The sequence below is a fragment of the Peromyscus leucopus genome, chromosome 9, assembly GCF_004664715.2.
Source record: "Peromyscus leucopus breed LL Stock chromosome 9, UCI_PerLeu_2.1, whole genome shotgun sequence".
Classification (NCBI taxonomy): domain Eukaryota; kingdom Metazoa; phylum Chordata; class Mammalia; order Rodentia; family Cricetidae; genus Peromyscus; species Peromyscus leucopus.
This window is the reverse complement of record NC_051070.1, coordinates 69,052,806-69,066,697: the sequence shown is the minus strand read 5'-3', so window position 1 is coordinate 69,066,697 and position 13,892 is coordinate 69,052,806. Positions and strand designations below refer to the sequence as shown.

General features: G+C 45.7%; 1 protein-coding gene across 1 annotated transcript in view; it reads right to left on the bottom strand.

Annotated features, from left to right (window-relative positions):
• Nucleotides 1-13,892, bottom strand: part of Slc7a8 (solute carrier family 7 member 8) — a 60,105-nt gene that overhangs the window by 44,670 nt on the left and 1,543 nt on the right. The window lies entirely within an intron of this gene.

Genomic DNA, 13,892 nt, shown 5'->3' with positions numbered 1-13,892 from the left:
TTCATCTATAACAATCAAACTTATAGTCATGTTAGGTATGTTTTCAAGGTCAAGTAAGGATGTATTTTAAATAGACAGATGGTCTTCAAACTCTTCAGAGACCTACAGAATATTGCCATTAGGATGTTTAGATCACATAGAGCTTTTCTTGGCAATGAGGCATGTCTGCTCCTCACAGCACCAATTCACTTCAAAAAAGAATGATGGGCACTGAAGAACCTCCATATGGAGTTTGCTTTTATTGTGGCAGAGTTGGTCATTTGGGCAAGAAAATACCCTTGCCTCAACTGCTGACTGTATGCTGTCCAAATTGGACAAGCAGGACACAAAAGACAGTGAGTGCCAAACTTTGCCAAGACAAGGTAGGGAAGTCCTTAAAAAATTTCCTTCTTCACAGAAAAATCTGTCAGATATTCTAGGTCTGTAGGCTGATGATGGATGCCCCAGTGTTGCAGAGGAACCTTGGGTGGCTATAGTTTTGGAAATTGCTTGCTCTGTACTTCCAGTTTACTTAGGTAATATTATATCCTTCTTGGGTCTTTGATGGGGTTGAAGACCAGGTAGTTATAGTTTTCCTTGTTACCAAATTCAGAAGAGAAATTTACATAAGAGATGTAAAGTTTATAAGGTTGAGAAACATAAAAGCACAAGTTGTTTATCTAAAAAGATGTTTTAAGGTCTAAAAAGATGCTTTTTAGGATGATAATACAAGTTATGACAGAAAGTGGTTTAGGTATAAGACTCTGGACTCACTAGGACAGGATGGATAATACAGCACTTTCTCTGAATTTGCCAAATACAAATGGACTGGACATTGTGCCAAGACGCCTGAGGTCAGGGCCTTCATCCTGCTTCTGCCCACGCTGGTTAACACAGCAATCATCACCAGATCCTCAGTGAAAGCTGGAGTTTAGGATGCCTGGACAATGAGGCTTAGCTTGACTTGTTCTGTCAAAGAAAAGCCACGCACACCGTTTCATTAAAAGAGAGGCCAAGTTGTGTCAGTGGGCAAGTCTTCATCGGAAAGCTGCCAGAACCGAGAATATCCACATTTGCTGGGAATAATCACTAACTTCCCCTCCCGTGTGCCAACACCCATGTGACCCCCATTATGGCATTACTCACACCCAGGCTTGTTCACACTAGAATGCTGTAGCCCTCAAAGAATTTCCTAAGGAGAGAAATTACAGACGTGTGATGCCCAGCAGACTTAGATCCAAAGCCCTTACTCATGCTAGTCTTCAAGTCTAGCCACAGCTTCCTGCAGGGTATTAGAGGCGGAGGCCATTGCCATGATTACAGAGAAAGCTGAAGTGAATGTGATTTGTACTTCTCCAGTGGGTGAGGAGGAGAACATCAGCGCTTTAGGACCCGGGGAATGGTGTGGAAGCAGGCTCAGGCTTTGATCATCTCTCATACACACTGTGAGCTCTGTACACACTTTCCCATCAGGACTGTAGACAGCTTCTGTCGGGGTGGGAGCAGGCCAAGACCTCCAACACATGCCCTGGTCAGTTGCATACTGAAGACTAGAGATGCAGATGCTGTCTATGACTCTGCTGGTCTGGATTCCTTGCTACAGTGGACACTAGACTCAGGGTTAGAGGCGCCACAGCCCTCACCACTCACAGGCCACGAGACTCCAGCTTTTCTAAGATTCATTTCCTTTATGTTCACACTGGGAGTAATGCCTCTTGCCCCACTGACTCTGCTGTGGGGATCAAAGCAGCTTACAACTATGTAAAATACTCTCTAATCCGTGAAATGCTAAAACAAAATGATGATTAGTATTTTAGCAGTAGAGACAGAGTCCAGCCAGAGAGGAATGCAGTAGCCTGGCTTTGGAGGCTTGGCTACCAAACAGCACTGTACAGCCAAGACCATGAAGAATCCTCTGATTCATTTGTCTGCTTGTCCAGGTATAATTTTTAGATGCTGCAGGGGGGGCAGGCAGCAGGTAATTGCATCTCAAGTGGTATTTATTGATCGCCCACTCTCTACATGCTTGCTTTGAAAGGTAATTGGGACGTACTTGTTCATACATGGTCTTTTAATGAAATGGATGGAGCTGATCACCACCCACCAGTTACTGAAAGACAAGCAGAGTGGCCCCAGGGGATACAGAACCTAGCTCTCACCAGTTCCTATCAGGGACCCACGCACTACCTCCAGCATCTCTGCCTTCCTTGGTGGGTTTCCACCAGGGAAAATTTTGCTCCTACCTCCAGGGACAACTGGTAATGTGTGGAATCACCTCTAGTCTTCCTACTGGAGTAAGGGCACTCCTGGCACTGAGGGTATAATGGCCAACAGTGCTGCTAAGGATCCCACAATGACCAGAGACTCTCCCATAACAAAGAAAGATCTGGCCCAAGAGGCAACAACATCAAGGTTGAAAAACTCTCATCTTTCTTCAAACTTAAAAAAAAAAAAAAAAGAACAATTTATTACCTTAGCCATTTAAATATTTTAAGTTGCATGTATTTATCTACGTTTCCTCTGTGTGTATGTATATATCTGTGCATTTGCTGTGGTACACATGTAGAGGTCAGAGGACAACTTTCAGGAGGGGCTTCTCCCCTTCCAACATGTGAGTTTGGGAACTGAACTTGGGTTGTCAGACTTCGAGGCAGGTACCTTTACCCACTGGAGTATCTTGCCAGCCTTAATTATTTTTTTTTTTTTGAAACAAGAGTCTTATGTAACCCAAGCTTGAACTCAATTTGTGGCCAAGGACATAAGTTCCCATTCTCCTGTCTCAACTTCTTTTTTGTTTGTTACTGGTTTTGGTTGTTTGCTTTGAGGCAGGGTCTCAATATGTAGCCCTGGCTGTCCTGGAACTCACTCTGTAGACCAGGCTGGCCTCAAACTCACAGAGGTGCACCTGCCTCTGCCTTCTAAGTATTAGGATCAAATGTGTGTGCCACCGTGCCTGGCCTGACTCCACTCCTTAAGTGCTTAAGGTATTACAGGTGTGTGTCACCATGCTCTGCTATCTTACCACCTACAGCTCAGCAGTATCAAATCATTTCTCTCCAGTGGTAGAGGTCAAGTCTATGGCTTTACACGAGTTGGGCAAGGCTCTACCATAGAGTTCTAGATCTCCCATTGATTTTTTTTTTAAACTGACTGCTAATAGTTAGTAAATACTCTAAGAACATATGACATGCTAAACCTGTGGGACCGTGAAAGTGAGATCCAATTTCTGCTCTCAAGAAATGAATGAAGCCTGGCCAGCCAAGGCTACATAGTAAAAAACCCTATCTCAAAACAAAACGGACCGAATGAAGACATTCAGGTAAAAATAGAGCTGACCACATCAGGCTGAACAGAAATTGTGTTTGTGTTTTTATAATGATATATTAGAATGGGTGGCTACCCAGGAAAAGCTGAGGTAGAAGGATCTCAAGTTCCAGGCCAGCTTTCATGGCATAAAGAGAACGAGACTCCCTGGGTGTGGTGGCACACGCCTTTAATCCCAGCACTCGGGAGGCAGAGCCAGGCGGATCTCTGTGAGTTCAAGGCCAGTCTGGTCTACAGAGCGAGATCCAGGACAGGCACCAAAACTACAGAGAAACCCTGTCTCGAAACCCGCCCTCCGCCCCCCAAAAAAGAGAACGAGACTCAAAACAAACAAAAAATCCAAAAGCATGGGACTGGAGAGATGGTTCAGTAGTTAAGAGTACTTGTTCTTGCAAAAGACCCAGGTTCAAGTCTCAGCACCCACCTGTAGGCAATACACAAGTATTTTTTTTTTTAAGATTGCTTTGAAAAAGAAAAACCAAAGCAAAAGAAAAGCAGCATGAAGAAAAGAGAATGACACCCACACCCACACCTCTGTGGAAGCCATTCAAATCCATAAAAACAAAACAAAACCCTGAAAGAAAGGCTGGACGCTAAGCAGCTGGAGCCTGAGCGAGCTGGCCCGGACTAGTGAAAGGCATGTTTCTGAACCAGCCTTAGTGAAAGGGGCATGTGGGTCGGGAGTGAGAATTGAAGCGGATGGCAGGAGATGAGCCCAAAGGAAGAGGAAAACTCGTCACTGAGTGCAGACCAGAGTGCAGGTCTGTTTTAGTACTCTGTCTGCAAGGAACCTCCGCTAAGTCCGGCTTGGTGGCGCACACTCGTAAACCCAGCGTTTGGGAGGTAGAGGTCAGAGGATAAGGAGTTCAAGGCCAGCTTTGGCTACTTAGTAAGTTCAAGGTGGCCTAGGCACAATAACAAAACCAAAGAAAGGAACTTCCACATTACAGCTAAATAAACAAGTAGCACATTAAAATTACCAAAAAAAAAAAAAACATAGGCTGAGGATGTAGCTCAGTTGGCAGAGTGCTTGTCTGGCAAATGCACATTTTTAAGTTTGGTCTCCAGTACCACCTAAGCCAGGCATGGGAGTACCCACCTGTAACTCCAACCTTGGGGATGCAGAGGCAGGAGAGTCAGAATTAAGTGGGATATTTGAGGCCAGCTTGGACTAGATGTGGCCCTGTTTTATGGTCCCCACCACTTAGGTATAAAAAAAAAAAAAAAAAAAAAAAAAAGGTTACAAAGATTGAGCATAGGGGGTGGAAGAGATGGCTTTGTGGGGAAAATACTAGGCACGAAAACATGAAGACCTGGGTTCAAATCCCCGGAACCTATCTATGTAAAGCCTCGAGTCTGTAATCTCAGTGCTGCCATGGAAGACAGGGACAAGAAAATCCCCAGAAGCTCGAGGAGCCAGCGAGCCTGGTATACGTGATGGCGAACAACAGAGAGACCCCGCTGAAAAAGGCGAAAAGCAGCCTAGGACCCAAGGCTGTTCTCTGACCTCCACACTTGTACTGGGGCACGTGCATGCCCACAGTCACACTCGTGACTGCACTCATGCTCACACGGAGACACACACACACACACACACACACACACACACACCACACCACACCACGCCCACACATCAAGCATGCAGAAGCATTTTGCAAACTCAAGACTATCTCTAAAGCCTGTCCTTTTCCGACGGATCTCTAATGTTCTTTGATCTCTTCAACACACTCATCCGAATCACGGAAGTTTTTGGTTTAGGCTTTCTATTTCCAGAGCCTGGCCCAAAGACTTTTAAAACTTTCTTTAAAATATTTTCATTTTGAGACAGAGTCTTGCTCTGTTAGTCCAGGCTGGCCTTACTCCTGCGGCAATCCTCCGGCTCAGCCTCCCAAGCACTAGGATTACAGGTATGTGCCACCACGCCTAGCTCCCAAATGCCTCCTTAAAGTGTCCTGAAGTTCCTGTATTATTTCTTGCTAACCCTGCCCCCAGACCTGTACTCCAAAGAAGCGCTCCTGAAGCGTTTGTATGCCTTCCATCCATGTGCAAGCGAACACCTTCCCAGACAGACAGGTGAGGACCGCACATTGTAACTGCAGCACTGGCTTTCACATTGTGCAGCTCTGCCTGAGATCTGATACAGCTTCAGGCACACTATGAAACCTTCTCCCCAGCAGTGACGTCACTGCCGATGCTGAGGATATTTAAAGCAAGCCAGTGGGGGAACCAGAGAGCATGACAAAGGATGAGGAATGGGGTGATCGATAAAGCTTTTCAACTCCAACTTCATCTGTTCTATAAATAGCCTGGCTCAGAATAGACTTGTGAGATTATTTTATTTTGTTTCTTAGAAATGAAGTTCATGTGTGCTCAGCACAAGGCCTAATATGTTCAATCACTGTTCAAACCCTGAGCAGCCCCTATCTGTGTCTGGCAGCCCTAGGCTACAGCCTGCATGTTGCCGTTCCCAGGTGTCCAGGGAGATGGGCGTGGTGAAGACAGTTCTCTGTTGGCTTGTTGGCCAGTAAGATACAGCTCTCCTTGCTCCAAATGCTCAGCAGGGAATTAGAAATTAGAGGAGGGAGCCAACCAGTGGATACAGTTCAGTGGGAGAGCACTTGTCTAGGGTGGAGTTGGTCCTGAGTTCAAGCCCTGGAACTGGGGGGAGAATTAGAAGAGAGCAGTTTCTAGCCCCCCGGGGCTCCCGAATGGCCCTTGTTTTCTGTAGATCAGAATCTGTTCCTGGAACAGCTTGCTCTTGGCTGCATTTTGAGATCTTGCCGATCATCCCACAGTAACAACAAGAAAACATGAAGAATAACAACAGAAATTCCTGATGCTTTGTGTGTGTGTGTGTGTGTGTGTGTGTGTGTGTGTGTGTGTGTGTGTGTAGGGGTGGGGGCGGGTAGGTTTGGGAACACACTGATGGCTTAGTTCTCCAGAGAAAGCAGAAAACCTCGGTAGCCTGGCGACTTGAGAGGGCCCAGTCCTGAAGCCCTCTCCTCCACTCCGCTTCAGTAAACCGACCCAGGGGAAGGTCTGGGTACGGTGCCACCTCCCTGAAGCAGCCATTTGAGTTATTCAGTGTTTTTATTTCTGCCGTGTCACCAATGCTGAAATGAGATGGGCTCTTAGGCCTGCTGCTTAGAGTGTTGTTTGTTTGTTTTGTGTTTTGTTTCTGTTTTGAGACAGGGTCTGGCTAAATAGTCCCGAGTACTCTGGAATTGACTACAGACGTGAACCGGGCTGGCTTGGAAGGATAACAAGCCTCCTGCTTCTACCTCTCAAGTGCTGGGATTCCAGGCGTGCACAATCAATCCTGGCTTAGGCACTTTTAAAAATCTTTACTGGGGCCGGGCTGTGGCGGTGCACAATTTTAATCCCAGCACTCGGGAGGCAGAGGCAGGCGGATCTCTGTGAGTTCGAGGCCAGCCTGCTTTACAGAGTGAGTTTCCGGAAAGGCTCCAAAGCTACACAGAGAAACCCTGTCTCGAAAAACCAAAAAAAGAAAAAAAAGAAAAAAAAGTCTTTACCGGGTACTGATTTTTCTTTCCTAGACTGTATTTCCTGCCGGCCACTCATCCTGTATAACTCTGCCCTTAGCGGGAACATATCTGAGCCAGATGGTTGCGAGTTCAAACAAACTGCCCTTGGGCTCTCTAGTTTCTGGAGGCAGGAAACCTGCAACAGGATGCCTGGTCCCAGCCATCTTGTGCTCCAGCTGGGAGCACGTCTGCACTGCTCCAGGACTCGGGTGGGAATCGATCTCTGCTCTCAGCTGGTCAATTACCTACGTAACTGTTATTTCTCTGCTGGTGCCAACTGTGCAAGCTGACTGGAAGCTCTTACCAAGCACTCTGTGCGTGGTGAGCAATACGCATTTCACTGGACAGAAGCTCCTTATTATTAGACAGTTGGCTATACCTTTTCCTACTCACCAAGATGTGTTTGTTTTGAAATATTTCTGAACTGGCTTCTGTCCCAGATTCTCTTTGAGAACAATGACAGTTTTAACATATTTTCATCCTGAATGAACCAAATCCTAATACTCCCATGGCTCTTTTTTATTTTATTTTTTTTAAATGTGGAACATAAACTTAAGAAACACATTTTCAGGCTCCTTCCCTCTAGTCAACATTCAACAAATGGTTCTGGGATCAGACACTGATCTGTGATGTTAGAGGCTAAAACGTAAACGCTTCTAAAGTGGTGTAGTCCACGAGACCTGCCTCCCCCAGACACAGACACACAGACACACAGACACAGACACACACACACACACACACACACACACACACACATACACACAGACACAGACACACACACACAGAGACACACACACACACACAGACTCTCTCTCTCTCTCTCTCTCTCTCTCTCTCTCTCTCTCTCTGTCTCCCCTGTCCCCAGTTTCACATATGTAGTTCAGGCTGGCCTTGAATTTGGTATCCCCCTGCCTCAGCCTCCCGAGTACTGAGATGGCAGGTATGAGGTGGCACAGCTGGCTCAGATGTCCCTATTTTGAAAAGGTTTCCAGTGTCACACACTCCTGGTCTCCACTCCCCGTGCAGTCCCCCTCCACGACCCACTCCACTCCCAAATGACATTTGCCAACTTCCCTTCCCTCTCTCTGGATTATTAAACGGCTCTGGACTCAGACCAGTCAGTTACCAGGGGTGCAGCCCTTAGAAAATTACCTCCCCGACTCCATTTTCCCATATTAAAGTAGCTATAACATATACTTCCATAAGATTGTTGACAGGATTAAATAAAATAATATCTGCAAAGACCTTATAGCACAGCAATTGGCATTTAGTTAGGGCTCAATACATGCTAGTTTGTTTTGGCTTGTTCTGGTGGCACATAACTTTAATCCCAGCCTTTAGCAGGCTGAGAAAGGAAGTTGAACGCTAGGCCAACCTGCACTATATATCCTACTTCAAAAACAAGCAAACAGACAAATAAAAGCCAGATGTGTGCTCTGCAGCTGTAATCTCAGCACTTGGGAGGCTGAAGTAGTAGGATTACCACTAGTCTGAGGCTAGCCTGGGCTATATAGAGAGTTACAAGGCCATGCTGAGTTAGAGAGACCCTGTCTCAAAAAATGATTGGCATGGTGGCACATGCTTAAAGTTTGAGGCTATCCTGGGTTACCTGGTGGGTTCTAAGTCAGCTAGGCATACATAGCAGAATTTTGTGCCCTCAAAGTAGAGGCTGGAGTGATGGCTTAGTGGTTTGAGGGTGAGCATTGCTCTTTCAAAGGACCAGAATTCTGTTCCGAGCATCCGTGGCTCACAACTGCCTGTAACTCCAGCTCCAAGGGGTCTGATACCCTCTTCTGGCTCTGTAGGCACTGGCACTCACATCCCATGTCTACACACAGATACACACACACACACACACACACACACACACACACACACACACACACGTAAACCAACCAACTAATTAAAACAAACCACATTTCCACTACCACCAAACACACACACCAAACACAAATAAGCAAACAAACAAACGAACACTAGCTAGTTGTGGTGGCACATGCCTATAACCCCAGACCTTGGGAGGCTAAGGCCGAAGTATTGTTTGCGTTAGATCAGCTATGTGGCAAATTGAAAAACAGTCTCTCGGCTCCATAGTAAGAACCTGTGACTAAAAAGTAAAAGAAAAAATGGTTTTTTAAAACCGTGTTGAGAGCCAGTGATGCAGCTCGACCTAAATCCAGCATTGCCGCGCAGCAAATATCCCTTACGAGCACACAGTAGGCTGGAAACATGACAAACACACTTCTCTTTAAAGGCTCTGTGGCTGGCTTGTTTGATCGTAGGCCCAACTTCCAGCATTTTCCAGCTAAGTACCTGAATCTACAACTGGTATAAAGCTACCTAGCTGGTAGACCTAGCTCTCACGTGGCTAGGAAAGACTATAGTTTACAAGGGAGTTAATGAGAACATGGCCTCAGACTGAGCAGCCTCGGGTGTTTCTGTAACTGCAGCAGAGGTATTGCCTCCCTCCCTCCAGGCACCCTCAGCTGCCACCCAGCCCCCCTTACGCTAAAACTTTCCTCAATAGGAAAGCAGCAACGATTGCTTTATCGATAAAAGTAAGGACTACTGCTGAAATTTTCAAGGAAAATGCCCATTTAATGTATAATAATAGAAAAAGGGCTGGCGAGATGGCTCTGTGGGGGGATCGGATGACTTGAGTTCAATCTCCCGGACTCATAGAAATAGGGAAATGACTTCCCCAAGTCATTCCCAACCTGCACACACATGAGCAGTAGACACACACATACAAAATGTAATGAGAAAAATAGAAAGAATAGATAATAATGCTTAAGAGTTTGAGGCTAGAATCTTGTCTCCAAACATTTTTCGTTGTATGACCTTTGGCAAATTGCTTATCCCTCTACGCCTTCCTTTCCTTATCTGTAAGGAAAGACGCTGTGTGCTGGGCACATGGAGGTTATTATGAGGGACAAGCAGATAATGAGTGCCTGGCATGGAATACGTACTTAATAATGGCTATCAATCGGAACCTTGGTATCATAAGTAAATGAGTTTTTCTGTTCTCACATCTTTTTGGGTTTAGAGAGAGTTTACATTCATAGTGCATCTGCCACGAAGAGGGCCCCCTGACCAGGCATATACCTGAAGGCAATAGCCTGGCAGTTAGGGTCATGGTAATGCGTAGTTCAGGGTTAGATCCCTTGCCGTTAATGAGCCTCCAGATTCCATCCCTAGGACCATCACCACTGGCAACAACAGGAAACACTGAAAATTAACAATTATCCAGGTTGATGAAATTAACCCTAGCTTAGCAATTTCCCCAAGCTAGGCTCCCAGCAGTCTGTTAGGTAAATGCCTATTGTTCACTTTTTTGTTTGTTTGTTTGTTTTTCGAGACAGGGTTTCTCTGTGTAGTTTTGGTGCCTGTCCTGGATCTCGCTCTGTAGCCCAGGCTGGCCTCGAACTCATAGAGATCCGCCTGGTTCTGCCTCCCAAGTGCTGGGATTAAAGGTATGCGCCACCACCACCCGGCTTCACTTTTTTTTTGAGGTAGAATCTTGATGTATAGTTAGACTACCCTTGAACTCAAGATCCTTTTTCCTTAACCTCTGGAGTGCTGAGATTACTGTCATATGCTACCATGCCTAGTTTAGAAAAATGCTTTTGGGTTGGGGGCCTGGGGAGTGAACTGAGGGCCTTGTGCACCCTAGGCAAATACGCACCACTGAGACAGCCTGGAAGTGTCCGCTATCTTCCTGAGTCAATTTCAAGTCATCTGAAAGATTGTTCCTTACTAGGCACTCCACTGCATGAGGATTCAGAGCCGTGTAGGACTTCTCTCCTGCCCTCCCCTCTGAGCCCCAAACTCTCAACAATCCTTCCTCAGCATCCCGAGGGATGGGGCCACAGGCTAAGCCATCACACGAAACGTCTCCCTCCTTCCTGTCCTTCTTCCTTCCAACCGACTCCGGAGTCTGGGAAAACAACCAAGCCTATGGTCTACGGCTAAGCTGCACCTCTAAGTCGAAATTTTTGCTCACGGAAACATCTGTGTCAAAATTCCTTTAGGTACAAAATCTCCAAGAACGGCCTTCACTACTTCTTCTTCCCCCACATCCTCCAAAAGGTTCTTAAATGGGTTGTTGCCGAGACCTCTCTCCTCTTGTGCTGCCCACCATTCGCCTACCTCTACCCCAGCTGCTGCACAGCTGTCCCACACTGTTAACCGTCCATGTTCCCTGTCTAATGGACATGGATCTCATCACCCTGATTTGACCATAAATAACTTGAGAGCATGCATCTCTATTGCTTCCTCTTACATCCCATCATAACTGCCATTTGCTACTTCTAGTCATAACTGCCATGATGACTAGGGATAAAATTTTATGAGCTTATATGAAACATATTTTAACTTATTCCTTTAAACCAGCAGGACATGAAACAGGTAGATTCAGGGCAAGCGCAACATTCCCATATAAAATCTGATTCATTTAGGAAATTTCTTGTTTTTTTCTTTTCTTTTGTTTTTTGTTTTTTTCAAGACAGGGTTTCTCTCTGTAGCCCTGGCTGTCCTGGAACTTGCTCTGTAGACCAGGCTGGCCTTGAACTCACAGATATCTGCCTGCCTCTGCCTCCCGAGTGTGGGGTTAAAGTTGTATGCCTCTATCACCTGGTTCCAAGAGATCCAGCTTATTTTTTTTTTTTAGAGATTTATTTTGAGACTAGAGAGATGGCTTAGGGGTTAAGACATTGGCTGCTTTTCCAGAAGACCTGGGTTCAATTCTCAGTATCACATGGTGGCTCACAACTATGAGTAACTCCAGTCCCCAGGGGATCCAACCCCCTCTATTGGCCTCCAGAGACACCACACATGTGTGATACATAGACATACATGCAAGCAAAACATCTATATACACACAAAATAAATATTAAACTAAAAAGATTTATTTTTATTTTATGTGGATAACTGCATGCATAAATGCATATGTACTACATGCATGCCTGGTGTCCTTGGATGCTAGGAGAGGATGCTGGATCCCTTGGAACTGGGGTTATAGGTGATTGTGAGATGCCCAAGGTGGGTGCAGGGAACAAAACTTGAGTCCTCTGCAAAAGCAGAATGTATTCTCAAAAACAAAACAGAACAAAAACACCCGTTTGGTGTGTGTAAGTTTTGCTTGCTTTCATGATGCCGAAGGGAGTCAGAAAGGGGTGTCAGATGTCCTGGAACTGGAGTTACAGATGGTTGTGAGCCATCATGTGGGTGCTGGGAACTGAACTTGGGTCCTCTTGGAAGAGCAACAGGTGCTCTTAACCACTGAGCCCTCTCCCTAGCCCGGCTGTGTCTTTTCAAATGTCTTTATCTCTCTTCCACCGGTGTTCATATTGAGCACTGGATGACATGGAATGGAAAATATAATCTCTGATATTTACACTTGGCCTTGAAAACAACTGAGTTGTTCTTGCCCACTTGGAAACCCATCCAGAAGAGGGCAGGCCACCTTCTCCTCACTTGGGGGGTGTAGAAAAGATTTCGTCCCGTGTCACCCTTAAGAACAAGGTTATCTTGTTCTCAGCTTATCTTGAGTGAAGGTGAAATGATTCTAACATTCCGGCAAAATATCCTGACTTCCCTAAAACCACCTAGAGTGTTTGGGCCGGATTTGCAATTCTTCTTACTGCACTGTCACCACGGGGAACTCTTTCTCCCTCAGGAAGAAGCGTCACCCATTAGGCTGTGGACAGATCAGTAGTAACATCCACCCTGAAACTGTACTTACTATACCTGAGCATGCTCATTAGAAAAAAAAAAAATACTAAAAAAAAAAAAAAAAAAGACTTAGAGCCAGGAGGCGGTGGCACATGCCTTTAACCCCAGCACTTGGGAGTTCGAGGCCAGCCTGGTCTACAGAGAGAGTTCCAGAACAGCCAGAGCTGTTACACAGAGAAACTCTGTCAAAACAAAACAACCTTTGAAAATATTTAAAAAACAAACACAAATAAACTGCCCCACACACCAAAAAGACACCAGACCTTATTATTATATAGGAAAATACTCTCCATCGGTGAAAATCTGTGTATATTGGGGGATGGGTGAGAAAGCAGAGTCTGGTAGCTTGAGTATGTGTGTGTGTGTGTGTGTGTGTGTGTGTGTGTGTGTGTGTGTGTGTGTGTGTGTGTGTGAACATCTGTGTATGAATCAGACACTTCCCAAGGGGGGTGGGGTGGGCAGTGCTAATCCTATCAGTCAAATTGATGAAAAACGTAGCTCAGGCCTATTTTTAGATCTTAAATTGGCATGTGCTATACAGATTACCAGGTTGAATTCATTTTTTTTTTTTTCAGGGCAATTGAGAAAAAGTAAAGTAAAGTAAAAGAAAATATAACCAGAAAAAAAAAAACCCTACAAAACCATAAGACTATTTGTGGAATTGTTCCCTCACAACATTGTTTTTCATAACTGCAAATGCTTAGAGTAATTAGATGACAGTCGGTTTAGGAAAGGAATCGGAGAGAACGTGGTCACTGAAGTCGAGGTGGAAAGACGAAGAGGATTATCTAAATGCTGTACTGATTTTATTTGACTTCAAGGGTGCTCTCCAGTGTCACTCCTGCTCTGGTGCCAAAATGTCCCTCAGCCATTCGTGGAACACTGTGCCGTCCAGAGAAACTAGTTCATGGGCAGCAAGACCCAGCACACCGTCACACAGGAACTCCAGAGAGAGCCGCAGAGTACCTAGAGTACCTCTGGCTGGGAAGAAGCCCTCCGCCAAGGCTAGCAGACTAAAGCCCCCTCTGTGATGGAAGGCAGGCAGGAGCCACCCAGCACTCACCTCCAGGGCTTCCTTTCAAAGAGAAGAGTGCACTGTGTAGGCATGGAGTTGTCTCTGGGAGCCTATGCCTCGTACAAGTGCCATCCAGCTCCCAGAATCACCCAGGCTTCTCTCCTTAAGAGCTTCAATACCAGAACACATATTTCCCTCATCAATTCCTCCTCTACCCTACACTCTGGTTGCTCCCAGTTCCTCTAAGAACCTCACAGGGTCTTCTTCTGTGGCTGTGAACTGTGCGGATGCCTCCC